Here is a 12130-nt window from a genome sequence, read left to right on the forward strand (position 1 = left end):
AAAGCAAGATTGTCCTGAATACCAAGCAAATAGGCTGTTACACAAATAGAGAACCAGATCTAGAGAGAGTCCATAAAAAGACTAGATAATAATTTTTCTTTAAACATGGTCACCTGATGTGATCTGAGGGATGACTTAGACCATTTCAGAAAGGGTTAGGAGAAAGATTCATTTTCAGAAATGAAAATAATCAACTCTTTTTTCATCCAAAGTAATGAGATGTTTCTTTTTAATCAGTGCTGAATTCTATGGTTTAATTTGAGTATGAGAATTGAGAAAGTTCTGTCTCTCTATTAAGAGAGTTCATATGTAATTTCTTTATCACTTCCATACGTCAGGTAGGTTGTTATGGAATATTTGTTTGATCTTAGGAATTATGAAGACAAATTTGCAACTTCTGAATATTTACTAATTATTAATAAACATAGTTCACTACCTCCAATGTCCACTTATTGTAGTTTGTGCACTGTAACCCTTGTGATCCATACTTCTCACTAAACCACTAAGCCCATTTTATTGATGATAATAATTTCCCCTATCATACCTGTTTAGCAGTGGACAAACACTAAAGGATTTTTTCCCCAGGAAATCAAGAGATGGCTCAGTTGCTTGTAGCAGAAGAATGAGGACTTGAGGGCAAACCTCAGTACCCAGGTCAAACACTGAGTGTAGTGGTATGCATTGATACTTCCAGAACTGGGACATGGAGACAGGAAGACCTATCTCAGCAGCTTGCTGGCCAGCCAATTTAGTCAAATCAGTAAGCTACTGGTTTAGAATGAGATAAAAAAATAAAGTTGAAGTGATTCAGGAAAATAGGCCAGGTCAACTTCTGGGCTCCACACATACATGCATAGATGCACTATTTCATATATGTATACACAAGCAAGCATATACAGAAAGTGCACAAACTACACACCACAAGCACACTCCATACTTTTATACACACACACACACACACAGAGAGAGAGAGAGAGAGAGAGAGAGAGAGAGAGAGAGAGAGAGAGAAAGAGAGGAACATCTGTCTCCAAAATATGTTTTTATTTTTGTTTCTTTATCTGGGGATATGATTGGGTGTATATGAGTGAGCTATATATGATATATCATTGTTGAATACATAATTCAAACTTCTCATAAATATTTGCTTATTTACAGTGTCTTTTTTTTTTTATATATTCCATCCTCAGTTTCAAACACCATTGATTTTGGCCTTACAACATTCCATGATGCTTTGTTTACCACATTTGTTACAGAATTTCTAGTAGTTAAATCCATATTGGTAAATTTAGCCAATTAAAAAACCAATTTTCAATCTAGTAACTTTAGGAGTCATTCCTAAACATATTTTGCAGAACGTGGATAATAACAAGTAGTAACTAAAGGGTATAAAATTTGGCCTATTTTGTTGTTTGACACTGAAATTAACTCCTCTTTAGGGTATGCTGGATTGTGCCTTATCACTACATGATTAAAATGTGTTAAGAATAGGGCACAACAATTTAGATTTTTCCTTTTATGGTAACAATTGGAGAAGTATTATTTAGTCTTTAAGCAAGGCCAAACAACCTTCTCAGATTGGGGAAATGAGACAAATGCATTCAGAATGGGCTCTGAAACTCGATCAAGTATGAATCTGTACATCCTTCCTCACTGCCTCCACTGCAGTGACTAGAGTCATTTCCTTTCTTGTCTACAAGCTTATGCTACATAGCTTCTATTGGACTTGGTAGACATTGGAATCTGGCAACAAGGACTGAGGGATACGAGGAATCTGTTTCTAGTCTTCTCATAGTTGTGGCTATAAAAATTCAGAAAGCACAAAAGTCTTTAGTTTATAGTACAGGTCTGAGCCAAGAAAATGTGAATTTAGCTTATCATAATCTCTTAAAAGGATTTCAGATGCTATTGGATAAAGTGCTTCAAACTCAGTATCTAATATCTTCTGCTAACTGATAGCTTTATATAACCTCAGGGAAACAAAGACAGTGCCTCTAAAGTCTTGTTTTATTCTTTCTCTATTTTCAGGTCACAGGTTCAAAGACTTACCATTATCTGTATTGCTCCTGAATGCCTCAAGTTCTCATATATATGTCCCTTTCAAATACACAAAATTTCACAGATCAAGCCTTTGAAATGAATGTATGTACAAGTTCTTGTCTTTAGCTTCTACTTAGGAAAGCCAGCTCAGGCAGGAATCTTAGTTGCCTGGCAGGAAATCAACCTTCCCAAACAACATTCAAAATATTTTCATTGTTCTTCCACCTAAAAGTTGGTAAATATGCCCAATGAAATTTTAAGAAGCTTCAAAGAGAACTGATATTTTCAGTAAAATGGGTAACGCTGTAAAATATGATTTTACCATGGTGACCCAGATGGAGAATGACAAGTATCACATGCTTTTTCATATGCAGAACCTAGCATTAGACGTGCATATGTGGGTGTGAATGTGAGTATCTGCAATAACATTAGAAAGAGAGCCACAAGAAGCCAAAGGAAGCAGCATTGGGGAGGTAAGGACAATGAAACGCACATCATCAGGAGAGAAGCTAGTAAGTGTAACCAGTGTAAGCAGCAGAGGGAGCAGGATTGGAGAGGAGAGAAGAGAAACCACAAAACCAAACCTGTTTAAAAGCACCACGATGAATTCGGATGCTAATTCGTACACATGGTAAACAGCAAATAATAAATGTATTTAAAGGGGTCATGATTACCTTACAGAATCAGCAGATGCACTACAACATAAAGATTAAGATCCAGGTATCTAATTCCTTTATTATTTAACCTTCACCTGCATTGATTTTTTTTTTTTATTGTACTTTTCACAGCTGTCCTTAATAGAGACTGTGTTCCCTTTTCAGTTCAGGTTTATTCTCCACATGTGCGCTCTCTCACTACTGTATATCTTCCTACGAGTTGTATTCATCTGAAATGCTGCTTTACTTCTTTTCACCAATTCCTGCTTGTCCTTTCATGATTTGCCTGTGTATTCCCTGAGAATCCCAAGCAAAAGTGCCTGTGAAGTTCCTAATCATGTCACTGGGGCTAGTGATGTTTGTCTTATATTGTATCTCCATCATATATTCTGTTACACTTCGCTGTATATCTTACATTATATAACATAGTAGTTAAGGGGTACAGTGATTTTAGAAAATGTGATTTACCTATTTGAATTTCATCTCTGATTTGTTGTATTAAATATTGTTACAACTTTTAAACTGATAATTAATGAAAAACAATTACTTTCGGAAATAATATAAATTTACTGTAAAATTATTATACTGACAACATGTTATGGTTACAAATATTTCTGTAAACACAATTTTCTCAGTAATGACTTTGTCAATTTATTTTAGTTATTATTATTATAACTGTTAATTATTACATTTTATGTTTTGGTAAGGATGGACCTCATTACACACATTACTGTCAGAAGACAACTTAAAGAGCTGATTCTCTCTTTCATTCATGTGGCTTTCAGGGATGAGATTCCAGCCACTAGACAAAGCTGGTCATGTCACTATTCATTGAATCACTTCTCAGGGCCATCTTCATCTTACCCGTTTCATTAGTGTCCTTACATTCTGGTAGCCATTTATAAATTACAATCTGTTAAAATCCTCTTGTAATTTAATTATGAACTGACCCCTCAAAGAGTATTTTCTTTTTGCACTCACTCCTAAATTCTGTCATTCGAAATTATCTGACCTACCATACCCCTAGTAAAGGTTAAGTTTTGTTTTAAACCCTCACCTGCATATTTATTTGACTATACCTTTGACAACCAGCCTTAATATAGACTGTGTTCCTCTTTCAGTACTTGTTGTCTGAAAGGCTAACTTTTTCTTTCTTTTTTTTTTTGACAAGTACTTCTTTCATCATTTGCTTACAACATATCTATTGCCTAAGATTCCTAAGCAAAGCCTTGAGAGAAAACTTTCAAAACCTTTAAATATCAACATCCTTAATCATCAGGGAAATGGAAATCAAAACAACCCTGAGATTTCACTTCACACCAGTCAGAATGGCTAAGATCAAAAATTCAGGTGACAGCAGATGCTGGCAAAAATGTGGAGAAAGAAGGACACTCCTCCATTGTTGGTGGGATTAGAAACTGGTACAACCACTCTGGAAATCAGACTGGTGGTTTCTCAGAAAATTGGACATAGTACTACCAGAAGATCCAGCAATACCTCTCCTGGGCATATACCCAGAAGATGTCCCAACAGGTAAAAAGGACACATGCTCCACTATGTTCATAGCAGCCCTATTTATAATAGCCAGAAGCTGGAAAGAACCCAGATGCCCCTCAACAGAGGAATGGATACAGAAAAATGTGGTACATTTACACAATGGAGTACTACTCAGCAATTAAATAAAAATGAGTTCATGAAATTCTTAGGCAAATGGATGGATCTGGAGGATATTAACCTGAGTGAGGTAACACAGTAACAAAAGAACATACATGATATGCACTCACTGATAAGCGGATATTAGCCCAGAAACTTAGAATATCCAAGATACAATTTGCAAAACACATGAAACTCAAGAAGAAGGAAGACTAAAGTGTGGATACTTTGATCCTTCTTAGAAAAGGGAACAAAATACCCATGGAAGAAGTTACAGAGACAAAATTCGGAGCTGAGACGGAAGGAAAGACCATCCAGAGACTGCCCCACCTGGGGATCCATCCCATATACAACCAGCAAACCCAGACACTATTGCATATGCCAGAAAGATTTTGCTGAAGTGTCCCTGTTATAGCTATGAGGCTATGCCAGTGCCTGGCAAATACAGAAGTGGATGCTCACAGTCATCTATAAGATGACTATTCCCCAATGGAGAAGTTAGAGAAAGCACCCAAGGAGCTGAAGGGGTCTGCAACCCTATAGGTGGAACAACAACATGAACTAACCTGTACCCCCAGAGCTCGTGTCTCTAGCTGCATATGTAGCAGAAGAGGGCCTAGTTGGCCATCATTGGGAAGATAGGCCCCTTGGTCTTGCAAACTTTATATGCCCCAGTACGGGGAATTCCAGGGCCAGGAAGCAAGAGTGGGTGGGTAGGGAAGCAGCATGGGGGGAGGGTATAGGGGCCTTTTGGGATAGCATTTGAAATGTAGATGAAGAAAATATCTAATTAAAGTACCCAAGGAGCTAAAGGGAACTGCAACCCCATAGGTGGATCATTATTATGAACTAACCAGTACCCCAGAGCTCTTGTCTCTAGCTGCATTTGTATCAAAAATGGCCTAGTAGGCCATCACTGGAAAGAGAGGCCCATTGGACTTGCCAACTTTATATGCCCCAGTACAGGGGAATGCCAGGGCCAAGGGGTGGGGGTGTGTGGGTGGGGGACTGGGGGGGGAGTGTTGGGGACTTTTTGGATAGCATTGGAAATGTAATTGAGGAAATTACCTAATAAAAAAAATAAAAATAAATAAATAAATAAAAGAAAAAAAAAGCCTGAGTGAAAAAAACTTACATAAACTAAAAACAAAAACAAACAAACAAATACTTGTTATGACTGTCTTGGCTTCCTTTGTCTTTACCAGTAGGAGACCAAAAAGACATAATAGGTTGAGAAGTGGGAAGCAAAGCAGTGATAAACTGAAGACAAGCAATGTCTAAGGAGGAGGCTGAAAACAGGAGGCACTGGAGAGCACAAAAACAGGAGAAATTCTAGCATGCAGACCATAGCATGTCTCTATGCTTACATTTAAACTTTTAATTACTAGATTGATAGTTACAGTCACATCATTAAATACTTTGCTTAATGGTAAAATGATGTGCTACCAAAAATTCTGTTTCGTAATCTTATCATCCACACTGAGAATATTCCCTGTTGCTCACTGTGCTTCTGACTTTGTGCATGGACCCATGACACGTGCTATCACTTCTTGTGTACTACTTCAACTTCTTGCTTACTATGCTTTCTGCCCTTTTCATGTATTTCTTTCTTTGTTTGATTTGTTGATTTAGTTTTTTAGTTTAGTTTTTTATTTCTTTCTCAAGAAGTGGGCCCTCTATTGTTTTCATTGTATGTGCTCATATTCTAGATTTACCTTTTGTTTGACTGGAACACATCCTGCAGCAGCTTCACCCTTAAAGCTAGTAGAGCAGTGATCTCATGAGCATGGAGATCATCAGTACGTCTCCTTGGTTATGTTATCCCAATCTGAATTGATTGTGTTTTGCTTGTTTATAGTGGATGACTGTCATGCAAAGCATTAGGCTTCAGTACGATTCTTTCAAACACAATTTGGTTGTGTTGATGCTCTTCCCACCTCCTCTTCTCCAGTGACTCCCCAAGTCATTCTAGCTTTCTACTCTCAGGGGATCCCTTGCTACTTTCATGTCGCATACATTTTATCACTCTTACCTTTTCCTCATGGGGCCCCATTTCTAGTGCCATCATTTTATTTAACACACACACACACACACACACACACACACACACAAATTCACAGTCAGAATTTACATAATAGAGAGGACATTTGTCGGAATCTGATTACCTCATAAAAAACAAGAATATATAGATCCATCCTGTTCCTTGCAAATATATTTTTAACATTTTCTTTGTATAAAAAAGAATATATTGTATAATATATAATAAACTGTGTAATATATAATATTTATTGAATTTCATTACACTGTAAACTATTGATATAATGAATAAGACAACTAGGCATATTCTATGTCTTGCAAAAATGAATGAAAGGTATTATTAGCAATAAATAAGAATGTTTAAGTATCTCTCTAGAAGGTGTAGATCACTTTGTGCATATGCCTAGGAGTTATGCCAGCCAAATGGTAATGTGTGTATGAGTGTGTGTGTGTGTGTGTTTGTGTGTGTTTAATTTCTTTAGTGACATCATATGGTTGTTTCTTGTAACTCTGCATAGCTTATATTCTTAGGAGTATTTTTTACTACATGGTTGAATGATGTGTGTTTCCTTCTTACTGAAATCGATCTTCCTTTCTTTGACCTATCATTTTGGCTAATAAAAATTCTAGCTGAGAAATAGATTATAAAAAATGGAATTTTCTTTTTATATTGCACACACTGTAAATATTTGTTTAAAGATTTCTGGCTGAAAATACATTGTTGTGGAGTTTTAAAGAAATTCCTGTACGATCTCAAGTTTCTAGAGTTACTTTTGAAAACTCTGAGGCCTTTCTAATACTTTTCATTTTGCAACGTAGATTCTGTCCCCTCTTCAGAAATTTGTAGTGCTCTTCATGTCTGTTACAATCTGAATTTTAGATTATACTCTTGATTCTCAGTCTACTTTCATTCATTATACTGTACATAGCAAAGCTTCTTCAATTTTGAAAGTCAAGTCTCTACATTATGAAATTGTTAGTAATTTATATTCTTACTTTCTTTTCTCTTGTGTTTTCTCCAATAACTTTTATTATTTGAGTATCAGAACTTTTAGCACTATAGATCTGTCCTCTAATTTCCGATATGTTATTCTAAATTTTATTAATATTTTCTGTATACTTTACAGAATGATTTTTATTTGCATGAGAGTTATATTGAGTTTTTCCATTGTTTTATCATGATTTTAATTTTAAGAAAATGATTTTAGGTTTTTAATTTTCTTAGGATTAATATACTTCTAAAATTTGTTTTTTCCCCTGTATTGCCTTTTTAAAAAACTTTGTTGTTATTTGTTCTGTGTTTTAAAATTTATACCTTTCTGTAAATATCTAAAAGTCTTTGGTTATTTGGTCCTGTTTAACAGGTAATACACATTCCATACATATTGTAGATGGACCTGTTAGTATGATCTTTAATTAAGATTTGTCTTGTGGTGCACTTAATGGAACAACACTGGCTACAAATTTTAAGAACGCTTCTTCTTGGCTTGTCAGAAAAGAGTGCTTCATTTTCTTGTTTAGGTGAATATCAACAAAAAGTAAATCTTTTCTGCTGATCTTCCTGTGGTTATGTAAAAAGAAAGATTCATTTTACTTTGTCTTGTTATAAAACTCAGTGTTCTTCAATTCAGAATTCAACCCTTGCTATGGGGAAAAATCAGACGTTTCAGCTACAGATATTGGTCCTCTGGAAGCAGGGAGGCGTATACAGGGGTCTTGAGCACTGGGTCTTGACTAAATTCATGTTTGAATTTAGTCCACTGCCCTCTACCTACCTCCATGGAGACATACTCTTTGTGTCTGGCAGCTTACCACTCAATTTTCTTGGGTCTGTTTATCTGGTTTTTACATTTGCACTGCCTTCGCAAACCGTGAATGCTCTTGTCCCGTTTCTTGTACTTTTATTCCCTGTATCTTTTGGGGGGGGGGTGCGGAGGAGAAAATATTGGATTTTCACCATTTGACCTGAAAGCATCACACAAATTTTAGATGTAGTCCCACACCAACAAAAATCAATGAAGTCTCAGAGGACAGCAATCATAAGCATAGTAGTTTAGTAGTTGTTCCAAGTGACAAATAATTTTGAAACCATTTTGTTTCTTGCCTTTGAGCTGTTTATCCATTCTATTTTCTTCCTGACTTGCCTTCTTATTTTTATTTCTGAGTATCTTTCTCAATAACATCCCAGTTGCTTTCCAAGCAAACATTGCAATGCATATCCTATTCCATTAGCCTGCTATAATTTAAATAGTATTTTCTGCTGTATAGGCAAATGACCCCAAAGATTTCTGCTAGTTTCTCATTGTTGGTAGAAATTCCCTTCCACATCATATTAAATAAAGTAGTAACCACAACTTCGGAGTCAATGCTTAGATTTGAGGGAGAAGTTTCACCTTTTTTTTGATAGTGTTTGTATATTTCTGTGCCCATGGTTATCTCCAAAGCCCAGGTCTTCTAACTGTACCAAAATATGATAGCTAAAAAAATGTTTTCATTTTTAATAAGTGACAAATAGAAGTAAAAGATGCACATAAATTAGCTTACATTTCAGTTTTAATTTACAGTATGGCCTTATAAACATTTTAAAAGCTCTGGGAAATAAAGTTTTAGAGAAAAACAAGGTCAAATGTTTAAATATTTGATGTTAAAAAGTTATTTTAATACTTTTATTCATAAAATTCTCAAGTGAATTTAAGGTATGTGTAAGTACTTATATTAAAGATATTATTTAATTTAGTGCAGAACATGTTTTTGAAGCTCTTTGTTTTAAACAGCTATTGCAGTGACTAATTCAGCAAGACCAAACCAGAAATCAACTCACCACTGTGTAGACAATACCATTTATAGGAAGTAGATTTTAACTAGGAACAATAAAAATATGATCACATACAAAATAAGTCTTATTCAAAATTAGCCTAACGCTATGGTCATAGAATTTCTTATGATAGCAAAAATCCTTTGAAGTGTGAAGGACACAATAGCATCCATCTGTGATTGCCCTAGGTGGCATACAATGGAAATTTAATTTTTTAAAAAGGCCGTGGTCTTTGTGTACTTATATATAAGAGAAAATAATATTGCTGAAGTTGGAATTGAAAGTGGATGCAAATGCAAGGCCAAAACAATGTACAGGAGATGGCAAAGAGCAAGAAACGTTTAAGTACAAATTTCACTGAGGAAAAATCTCAAAAGGTAAGTAGAGAATAAATTTTGGAGAGTGTACATATACAATCTTTGTTCTTCAGGCTGGAGAGAAGGCTCAGTGTGTAAGTACTTTTGCTGTGCACAATTGACAACATGACCTTAGATCTCCAGCACCCAAGTAAAGATCTGGGCACAGATGCACAGAGGGTAGGGAACTTACTGGGGACAGTTGATTGCTAACACAACAACTGGTACAATAATATACTTCTTCTCAAGGGAGGAAAAGGGAAAATGATAAGAAGAATCGCTCTGGCCTTCACATTCATGCACACCCTGTCACACATACCATATATTATTAAATATTTTAAAGGTTATCTCTTTCTGATAGTGCTGTTGTATAACTTTGTCCAGTGAGGGAAGATACTTATGCCAGAAATGAAAATGAATTGGGAAGGACTGAGATAGGAAACAAGATGTAGAATAATGACAAAGAGAAATAAAGGGTCTGAAATGCCATCCAAGCCTCTGCGTGCTGCTGGTGAGCGTTTATGTGAACAAGTGTGAGAAGTGCAAAGGGAAGACCAAGAACAAACAAGACTTGATGGAACAGCAATAAAAATTATCTAATGCCACAACTAAATGAGAAAATTGAAGAGCCATGTCCCTCTGACAGCAAGAAAAGGATGGTGATGATTTTTTCTATGCAATGACTGAATTCAAGAAAAGAAAAAATAAATAAACTTTATTCATCCAGCAAGTATGAAAAGTGGGAATATGGATTTCATAACACAATATAAATATACAGCCCAGGAGACAGTGCAAAATAAAAACTAAGAACATTTGAACAGTCTTGAACAAGCTCATAACATTTAGTTTCAAAAGTTATCTGAAATGGGAAGACTTTAAGCTCCAATGTCGAGCATCTGATGTTGGTTAATTGTTAACTAGGTACTACAGAGCTCTGTGGACAGGGGACATGTATGAGGAGGCATACACCACTACCCAGGAGGTGTGTAGAAAAAGTACTAGTGACAACATCATTGTTTGTTTGGAATACTTTGAATAAGCCAACTGGGTTAAGAAAAAAAGAAAAATTTCACATACTTTAGAAGAAATAGGCTCAAAGGAAAGCTTAAGAAGACAGAAAGATTATAAGAAGGAAATAATTAAATCCACAATTTTTAAGGGATTAAATTAGGAACAAGAACAGAAGAGTTTGGAAGTAAAAGGTTGGAAGAGGAGGAGGGGTTCATGGTGACACACTATTGGTAACTACAGTAACTAAGGTGTGAATGTAGCAGAGAACATCAAAGCGAGTCTTTAAAAACAGATTTAAAATATGAAAATTATAAATCACCTCAATCAATACATTGTTCAACCTGCTGGGCATGTTACCAAAGTATTTTATAGCATTATCTGGATTTTGCTTCTTTAATATTAATTATCAAATTTTAACATAGATTGAAGTGAAAAAACACACATGTATGTGTAAAAAGACCTATACCTGTCATTGTGTGTGTGTGTGTGTGTATATATATATATATATATATATATATATATATTTGTATTAATCCATGGAAATAAGAAAAGTACATTTGCAAGTGGGTCAGACTGACTAGCTTTCTCTTGTCTGATAACATGAACATTACAGGTTCCCTTTGGGTTCTTTTATTGATGGCCTAACAGTTTAATTTATTTATAAAAATTGTGATTTTTAATAAAACTATCTACAAATACAATGTGTTACAGTGAACTTTGCATATCCTTTGGTGTGTTCACAAACCCATCAGCTTTTTTTTTTCTTACTGCTTTTTTTTTCTTACATGAGCAAAGTTAGAGTTTATTAAGAAGAGTACTTGCAGTCATCTATTGGATGGAACACAGGGCCCCCAGTGGAGGAGCTGGAGAAAGTACCCAAGGAGCTGAAGGGGTCTGCAACCCTATAGGTGGAACAACAATATGAACTAACCAGTACCCCAGAGCTCATGTCTCTAGCTGCATATGTAGCAGAAGATGGCCTAGTCGGCCATCATTGGGAGGAGAAGCCCTTGATCATGCAAAGATCATATGCCCCACTACAGGGGAATGCCAGGGCCAGGAAGCAGGAGTGTGTGGGTTGGGGAGCAGGTGGGGGAGGGTATAGGGTACTTTCTGGATAGTATTTGAAATATAAATGAAGAAAATATCTAATAAAAATTGCTTTTTGTAAAAAAAGAAGAGTCTTTAGTATAGATTTACCCAGGAGTATTAAGGGAGAAAGGGGACTTAGGAAAAGGACAGAGTAGAAGCCCCAAACAGTCCTGGAAACACAAGGAGAAATAACATTGCAGTGCATGAATGGAAACCACGTGTACAATTGTATCTGCAGGTCTTTTATGTCCATTTGATATAGCTCTCTATGTTCTCTGGGCTTGTGGTAGGATAAAGATTCACCAACTTAACAGAAACAGCTGTCTCTCATAAAGTTTTCATCTGATTAGGCAATATATCTCCAATAACCATCTTAGTTCACTTGTCTTGATGGCCCTCATTTACATATGGATGATAGTGAGAAGATTAGGCTGATCATGTTGGGAAACAACTATATGTTCAATAATAAGAGG

This window comes from Mus caroli, unplaced genomic scaffold (assembly GCF_978045245.1).
Source record: "Mus caroli unplaced genomic scaffold, Mus_caroli_1 scaffold_6, whole genome shotgun sequence".
Classification (NCBI taxonomy): domain Eukaryota; kingdom Metazoa; phylum Chordata; class Mammalia; order Rodentia; family Muridae; genus Mus; species Mus caroli.